The 9,290-nt window shown below is 33.0% G+C and overlaps 1 long non-coding RNA gene across 1 annotated transcript; it reads left to right on the top strand.

Annotated features, from left to right (window-relative positions):
• LOC18590252 lies at nt 6,383–7,496 on the top strand. The gene is made up of 2 exons (XR_001929287.1): nt 6,383–6,825; nt 6,942–7,496. It is a non-coding gene; the product is annotated as an uncharacterized LOC18590252 (long non-coding RNA).

Here is a 9,290-nt window from a genome sequence, read left to right as displayed (position 1 = left end):
GGGACGGCAATGTTACGACAAGCATGTCTTCAAGAGCTGTTTATGCTAACACTATGGATGGAGTTAGATCGCCATTCCTTGGTTTGACTTTTGCTCAACATCAGCAGTTACAAGCTTTACTAGGTAGTCATGTAGGATCAATGGTAGCCCATTTGCAAACATAGTAGCCTTGAACTTTGCAAGTAAGAAAAACAATAAATGGGTTGTAGATACAAGAGCTACAAATCATATAACCTATAATGTAGACTCTTTATGAAATGTGGTATCTTGACTCAATATACCACTAGTACAAATTCATAATGGTGAAACAATAGAGGTTCATGCTTTGGGCCAAGTTGTTCTTGGAAAAAGAGTAATCCTTCAGCAAGTATTTAGGGTCTCTGATTCTTATTTCAATTTATTGTCTATTAGTAAATTGACACATGATTTACATTGAACAATAACTTTTTGGTTGGATTTTTTTGTGATTCAAGAATTACCCTCGAAGAAGCCGATTGGAGTGGGTAGAGAGGGGAATGGTCTTTATTACTTAGAGTAGATGACAGGGGAGAAGCTGTTGATAGCCAGCGATTCAGTTAATGCAAGTTTATGGCATTGATGCTTAGGGCATCTACCAATAAATCGCATTCCTCTTATTCCTAATTTATCTATTTCTTTTGGTTGCAAAAAGTCTTTATTTTGTGATACTTGTTGTAAGGTAAAACAAACACAATTATCTTTTCCCATTAGTACAAATAAGACTATGCATGCTTTTAGCTTAGTACACTATGATATTTTGGGCTTGTGCAAAATAAAATCACGAATCTCACTATTTTCTAACCACAGTGGATGATTTCAATCAAGCAACATGGGTCTTCCTCATGAAAGACAAGTCAGAAACCAAAACGTACTTACTGTAATTTATTAATTAGGTTTACACACAGTTTAACTTACGAGTTAAAATTATACGGATAGACAATGGCTTAGAATTTACTCATGATGATTTAATGACTCATTATTTTTATCATGGCATGGAACGTCAATCTAGCTATACAGGCACGTCGTAACAAATAGAGTTGTTGATCGAAAGCATAAGCATCTTTTAGAAGTTGCATGAGCATTACGATTTCAAGCTCATCTTCTTATTTTGTTTTAGGGTGAATGTGTTCTTACTGTGGCATACTTAATGAATCACATGCCAATCACTGTTTTACAAAATAAAACTCCATATGAAGTTTTACTTATAAAGAGTCCCACATATAATCATTTACGAAGCTTTGGATGTTTTTGTTATGGGCATATAAATAACAGGTCGCGTGACAAGTTTGCTCCATGTACTAAACTAAGTGTTTTTGTTGGGTATCCTAATGGGCGAAAAGATACAGAATTTATGATCTTGAAAGTAAGAAGATTGATATTTTAGGGGATGTTCATTTTTTGGAAGACATTTTATCATTTGCAGATCCCTCAATAGCAAAATTTGTATAGTCAATTGATTTGGGTCATACTACTAAATTGGATAGTGCATTCAACCATGCAATGCCTAATGTCACTAAACTTGGGCTTAGCAAGTCGTCTACAGGCATCAACCCAACTGCAAGCACAATTAAGCTTGTGTCTCATAACAATAGTCCTGTAATAGATAAACACATCGCCAACTATTGCACATGAGTCTACCACGATTGGGTCCCCTTCATTCACCAATCTGCATGAGTCCTTTTCACCTGCTAGCATTAGGTTAGAGTAAATTAGATCCGATTTGTCAACCACAACAGCCTTTTCATTTGACCTAATTGATTCTAACTTTGTTAATAAGTCTGAAACTATTATTTCAAAAGCTCCTCTTATTTTAGGCAAACAACAGCGGCAAGTTTCACTCTCCTTTTTTCGTTCTGATTATATTTTACTCGCTCTCTCGCTCCTTTAAGCATCACGCCGCTCCCATCTCGTCCTTCGACCAACTCAATGGTACATCTCCTCTCACAATTTATTTTTTGCTCTAAATTTTCTCCCAATCACACTGCCTTCTTAGTGGCCATCTCATCCACCAATGAACTAAAATCATTTTTTCAAGCAGTCAAACATGCACATTTGAGGGAAGCCATGACGAAGGAAATTTTCGCTTTGGAGGCAAATCATACTTAAACTTTGTAACTCTTACCCCCTCGTAAATGGGTTATCAATTCAAAATGGGTTTACAAAGTTAAATATCAACCAGATGGAAGTATTGAGCGTTATAAGGTGCGACTTGTTGCTAAAGGTTACATTCAATTTGAGGGTGTTGACTTTCATGAGACATTTTTTCCCCGTTGCTAAGTTAGTCATCGTACGCTGTTTGTTGGCACTTACTTCGATTAATTATTGGGAATTACATCAACTGGATGTGAATAACACCTTTTTACGTGGTGACTTGGAAAAAGAAATCTACATGAAGATCCTACGAAGGTTTGCTAAACAAGAGAAGCAGCGGGTTTGTCAATTACGAAAATCTATAAGTAGACTCCGTCAAGCATCTCAAAATTGGTATCACAAGTTTACCACTTCTCTTCTTGCCATTGGTTTTCGCCAATCAGACGTGGATCACTCTTTGTTCATTTTCTCTCATATAGGAGGATCTTTTATTACAGTTCTCATATATGTTGATGATGTCATCATCATGGGAATAGATTTCGATCACATTTCTAAGCTAAAACTTTATTTGGTCACAAAATTTCACATCCAGGATCTCATCAAACTCAAATTTTTTCTTAAAATTGAAGTGGCACATTCATCAGCAAGTATTGCACTAGGGCAACATAAGTATGTACTTAATATCTTAGCCGCAAGTGGTCTCATAGACTACAAGTTGGCCAACTTTCCCATGGAGCAACAACACAAGCTTCACTCGCCTTTGGTGACATTTACGTTGATCTAGAGCACTATCATCGCCTAGTAGGTCATTTACTTTATCTCACCATCACCCATCCAGATATTAGCTATGCAGTGCATATTTTTAACCAGTTTATGCATGCTCCACGACAGCCACATCTCGATGCTGCTCATAAGGTGTTGCGTTATCTCAAAGGAACCCCAAGACAAGGTATTTTGCTTCCTTTCTAATGGTTCATTATGTTTGCAAGCGTATTGTGATGTAGATTGGGCAAGATGTTTGATGACATACAGATCCACTATTAGCTATATTATCTTTCTTGGGTCTTCTCCTATGTCATGGCAATCTAAGAAACAAACACTAGCTTCTTGTTCTTCCATCAAGGCAAAATACAGAGCCATGGCCACCTTCACTAGTGAGATCATTTGGTTGATACAACTCTTACGAGATCTTAGAGTGGCACACATTGCACCGATTCCTTTGTTTTGTGACAATCAAGTAGCTATTCACATTGCAACCAATCGGGTATTCCACGAATGAACAAAGCACATAGAAATAGATGGTCATTTCATCCGGCAGCACATTTAGTCACAAACTACTGCTACTCAGACTATTTCTTCACAAAACCAATTGGTTGATATATTCACTAAAGCCCTTGGATACGATTGATTTCATAAACTGTTGGTCAAGTTAAGCATTTCTACTCTTTATGCTCCTAACTTGAAGGAGAGTATTGGAGGATCTTTTATTTATAGGGATTATTCTTTTATATAATCTTCCCTTGTTAACCTTTTTCTTTACTTGCACTCCAAAGAAGTCAGGATTGGAATACTTCCTTTTATAGTATTTATTTTAGTTGCACTCCAAGCAACCCTTGTATATATATATATATGTCTTCATCTTGGTAATGAAGAGCAGGGATTTTTTTGACTCCATTCTTTTGAGTCATTTTATTTTTCACAAACAACAACTCTCCATGTATGGAGTGATGGGGAAGTAAGTAGTCGGGGTAGCATCTTTTGTTTCACACAACAGCAACAATCTGAATCTCTCATCACCAGCATGAATTAAACAAATTATATTGATCAACATCCATTTTTGCAGGAGAGTCTGTAAAGAAGCTGTCACACCCCCATCCGCTGATAGGTAATGTCAACAAAAATATTAAGATAATTATATAAACTGCTTAGTTAGAATTATTATACAATACTATTATCTAGTCTACATATATATATATATATATAAAAGACTAATCCAAATCTTATTCATATTCTAACTCTAACTAACAATATTATAATATAATTCTAGTAAAATATTGTAGTCTAACTGGATATTATTATTATATAATAACTCTAACTACACCGATTGTATAATTATCTTAATAAAACAATTATACATATTAATCACCCCAGCCTAGATATAATCTTAAAAAAAGTCTTGAAAATAAGAAATTACAACTTAAAGAATAGGAAACACATTGGCCGGAATATTGTTACCAACATATACCGTAACCACCATCTTCTGGAAACCTTGGTTTTTTATATTCTGTGCTTCTTTTTAATAACGTATTGTATTCATGTTTCAACTTTCAAGTCGATGTTTATGTTTTTTTTAAAAAAAAAAAAAAAGTAGAAGCGTAGGTTTATTTAGCTTGATGAGAAACAGGCCTTTGAGTCCCAAAATGCATAAAATATGCTTACCTCCATTTACTACAAAAATATACTAAAATAAATATGAATTAAGTCATCATAGAAGGCAACAAACCTAAAAGGGATAGATCTATCGATGCAGCATACGGCCGGTGGTTGTCTTGGTGGGGCGGCTTTCATAAAGCCTAACTTAATGCATCTTTTGCCAAAAGCACATTAATATTTATTACAATTTGAATTGTCAACCTCATCTTAACAAGACGCACGAAAATGATCAAATCAATCACGGAAAATCCTTATAGTATGTCAGGATTGAAATTCTCTCCATCAATTTAATCATCTAGATATGTTAAGGTATTGTAATGTTCTTTTAAGAGATAACCTTTCTCTAATTAATAATTTTGCATATCAAGATTTCCTTAGAACTCCATATTTTTCATAATTTTCATCACCCAAAATTATGGCTATTTAAAACGAAAAAAGATAAAAACTGCAATTTTTAACTAAAATACTTGAGAATAAAATAAGTTGCTCAATCTTTTTGTAGGTCAAGGCAAAATGTGTTGTTTCTGTATAAGATGAGCATTCGAGATTAGTATATATGTTTAATCAATGAAATTTTAATTTAAACAAGTAGTGGGTGATTATTGCAATTAATCCTCCTTTACTTTTTACTTGTTTTCTAAGCTTACTGATACTTATCCTCAACTGTTTGATAGGGCAGATTTGATGTCAAACAATCTTTATTAACATTATCAGCCTTTAATCTAGCAGTTGAAATTGATGTAGCCAATGATAAAGCCAAGGTGGTTGAAATTCCGCTGCCTAAAAATGGGCAGCCATAATATTTCATTAATAAAATGTTCAAAACAATGATACGCCACCTAAGTTAACCACCACTCCTTTTACTTTGACGCCATTGAATTAGTTTTACCCTTTGCCTCCACTTTACCACTTTCAAACCAACCTGCAAGAATAATGAGGCAGAAAAAAGAGATTATTCTCATAAATTTGGGACTTAATTCATTTTATGAAGTAATTAATTATTTTGGGTACTCAGCTAAGGTAGCTGACCACTCTAAATGTATCCCTTAATTAAGAAAAAAAAGGAAAAGAAAAGAAGAAAAACTAATGTGATAAAAAATCCCATTAATAATCTTTCATTGATATAAATATTTAACACTGCATTTAATTTCAAACATTTATAGCCACTAAACCATTCTTCTTGATTCCACAACCTCTAGACATAATTGCCCCTCCAATTCACCAACTATTTTGCAACAGCTCGCTTGCACATTAATTAATTATTTCATTTCTTCTTTCCGTAATTAGTTTTGGAATTTTACCAAGGGAAGTTTAAGATTTTTGACATCCGAATGGAAGTTAAGCCTATTGTTTTTTTCCTCTATTTTTTTGGGAAACAAAGTCCAGAATCATTTCCAAGCCGGACAAGCTCTAAACATCTCAGCAACAAAATAGCTGAATTTCATATGCCTAAGGCTAACATCATGGTTGGTATTCCATTCCCCCTTTATTTCTACGTGAACACTAAAATTTTTGCAATTTTCTACGTGAAAATATCAGGCGATATGGATGGCATTAATTATGTTAGTTTTCCCTTTTGTGGAATTTGGACTAGGAAAAACAGCTTGGGAAATTTGACTTGAATACGTTAACAAACAGATAACAAAAACAAAGCGAGAAAATTGAGAAGAAAATTCCTATAGGAAGGAATGAAGGATAGGAAAATCATAAATGATGCCTTGCTATTTTCGTTTGCAATGAAAATTACTCAAACCAACTCCTCTGATCATCATTGGTGGGAGTATTTACAACAAAAATTTTCTCCTATCTGCAAACATCTTGGCCTTTTTTTTTCCTCTCTCGACCACTGTTAATCTGTGTATTTCTAGGCACCAAGTCAGACTCTTCAACCTCTTCTATCTAGTATTCAATTCACCTTCAATATCAGCTTGTTCTCCACTCTAAATTCTCCTTACCCTCCACTCCTACCCATAATTAATTAATTAACAATTAAAGAAAATCCCATCTCTCTCTCTCTTCCTCCAGAAAATCATTGCATATATAATGGTCTAAGCGGTCCAAAATCAATCTGCCGGAGATCCCAAAACTAAATATTGATGTTGGACTAGTTTTTAGGGAATAGAAGCATCATTCAGTCTTTTTTTGTTTCTTTTCTTCTCTGGTCCACATCATTATATCTACTGAGAATTATCTCGGTGGCTTCCAGTTCCCCTCTGCTATATTTTACCTGATTCTCACTTTCTTAACCCTTCAATTTGGTAGTTGAAAGCTTCTTTGGCAAAGGTGAATTATCTTTGTTCAGTTTTCTCTCCATTTTTTTTTCTTTCTTTTAGATTACTGTTTCAACAATCTTTTACTCTCAACTCATCTTTTATTTGTATGTGATCATCATCAAACAGGTGAAATAAACTATTACAAACAAAAGACCAAAAAAAAAAAAATGAGTCGAAGAGAAAACAGTCCAAAGCTGGAATTGAAGCTGAACCTATCACCACCTAGGGCTAACCAACAAGTTGGATCGCCAAACACATCGGTTTCCTCCTGGGAAATGTCACCTGAAAGCTCGTGCGTGTCTTCGGAGCCTGACGACTCTACGTCGATGCAATACCCGAGTAGTCCTGAAGCAACTTCGATGGTGCTGGTTGGATGTCCTCGATGCCTCATGTACGTTATGCTATCGGAGGTCGATCCCAAGTGCCCCAGATGCAAGAGCACCGTCTTGCTTGATTTTCTTAACGAAGAGAACGCCAAGAAGTCAAGAAACTGAAGAAGAAGAAGTAGGATTTTTCTTCTTGCTTTCCATGGAACAAGTACAACTTACTTCTCTAGAATAGGCTTTTTTTTTTTCTTTTTGTTTGGTTTTAGTTTCTTCTTTCTTTTATTTTTGCCAGCTTCTTTTGTGTTGGAATGTTTGAAGTTTTCTGCTAATATATCTTTGTTTCTTTTCATATTCAGATGCTTGGTTGCCCCGTAAGCAAAAGAAAAAAAATTCCGTTTACACAACATAAAGTTCTATTGTCTTAGATTGGATATTACTTTTAGGATTCTAAGTTTCTCCTCCACTTTTCCTTCTTTTCAAGCAAAGGAAAGATTTTGTTTTCTTTTTCTTTAGTTTCATTTTCAAATATAATTAAAACATCTTAAATTCATATAGTGCAGTGCCATAGATAGATAGGTAGCTACTTTAACACATTGCCTTGAGTGCAAGGTTTTAAGGCCAAACAATACTAACTAACGCAACATTCACCCTCTAAACTGATTCTGCCTTAATTGGAGGTTAGTTCAGTTTCTACTCCATGTTTTTGAAAATAAATATGGATCGCTATGTATATCTAATACGTTTGTTTTAACCATCATACATTTGGATATTTGAAAATAACTCACATTTATTCTATCTGATAATATGAATACCTTTATATATATATATATATATATCCAAGAAAAAGCGATTAGAACTAAATGTAAATGTTTAACTTAAATCTCATACATATTATAAATCTTTGCTATCTAATTCTTTTGTCTAACCGGCAATCTACATATATATATATATATATATATTGAATAAATCTGAAAGTGTAATAACGATTAATGCTTAACTTTTGACCATGCTTTACTCTTGGATTAAATATGGTGAATCAAAAAGCATTTTCTATCCTATATATGTTTAGACAATTAAACCATGATTCTAACTAAGATAGTAAATAAGTGACAATTATGCATTTCAGAGGACTGTAGTCCGAGATTTCATCCTCAACAAGGGTAGAGTGATCCTGCACTATGGCGTTTCCAAAGGTAAACTTTTACCAGAAAAAGAGAAAAACAATTTTGAAATAAAATGAAATTTTTTTATAGCATATAAATATGCAGCAGGCCACTAGCTAAGCAACCAATCATTTGATGCAACTTGGTACCTGTTGAGGGTTGGGTATAGATAGTTAGCATCAATTTCAATGCAACCAACTGTCACTGGGTAGTTGAACTACTTTTCTGTAATATATTGAAGGTGAATGTAACCTTATTTAAGTTTGCATGAGCTTCCCTTAGGACAAACAAAATTAAAATACATAGTCTGGTCTTTAACACATCAGTTTTAAATTTTATAAGGGGTATTTTTTTTAATTTAAATTTTAAATCAATTAAGGTTCATAACAAGTGCTCTAGAGTACTTACTAGTTACTACTAAAGGAAAATAATAAAGAGTTCTAATAATCTAAATACACAAAATTTTTGTTTTTGAAGTTTACATTATTTACACATTACCATGATTTTTGTTTTTTTTCTCAGATATCTTTAACTATTTAACACAATCGGTTAATGAAATTTTTAATAAATAATAATAATATAGTAAAAAGAATGATAACTTTCTGATTATTATTATTATTATTATTATTTGAGCTGATCATCATAATACTATGTACATCTTGAGATAGTCATTTATAGATAATCGTATATAAAGCAAAACCAATTAAAAAACAAAATCTAACACTAAACACTACAACAAATTTGACTTAAGACAGTACATTTTTAAAATGTGCTATTAAAAATATTTTTAATAATATTTTTTAAAAAAATTTTAAAATATTTTGTAAATTTAACGTCACTATATAAATTTTTAAATGTATTATAAATAAAATATAACGATAGAAATTGTATACACTAATAATGGTTGTACTTTTTTATATTATTACTAAATGTAAAAAAATAAAACTAAAAATTTAAATAGTTATACATTTTAAAATTTTACTATA

Source organism: Theobroma cacao, chromosome 9 (genome assembly GCF_000208745.1).
Source record: "Theobroma cacao cultivar B97-61/B2 chromosome 9, Criollo_cocoa_genome_V2, whole genome shotgun sequence".
In the NCBI taxonomy this organism is placed as follows: Eukaryota; Viridiplantae; Streptophyta; class Magnoliopsida; order Malvales; family Malvaceae; genus Theobroma; species Theobroma cacao.
Note: the sequence above shows the minus strand (reverse complement) of the source record. Positions and strands in the feature narration are given on the sequence as shown.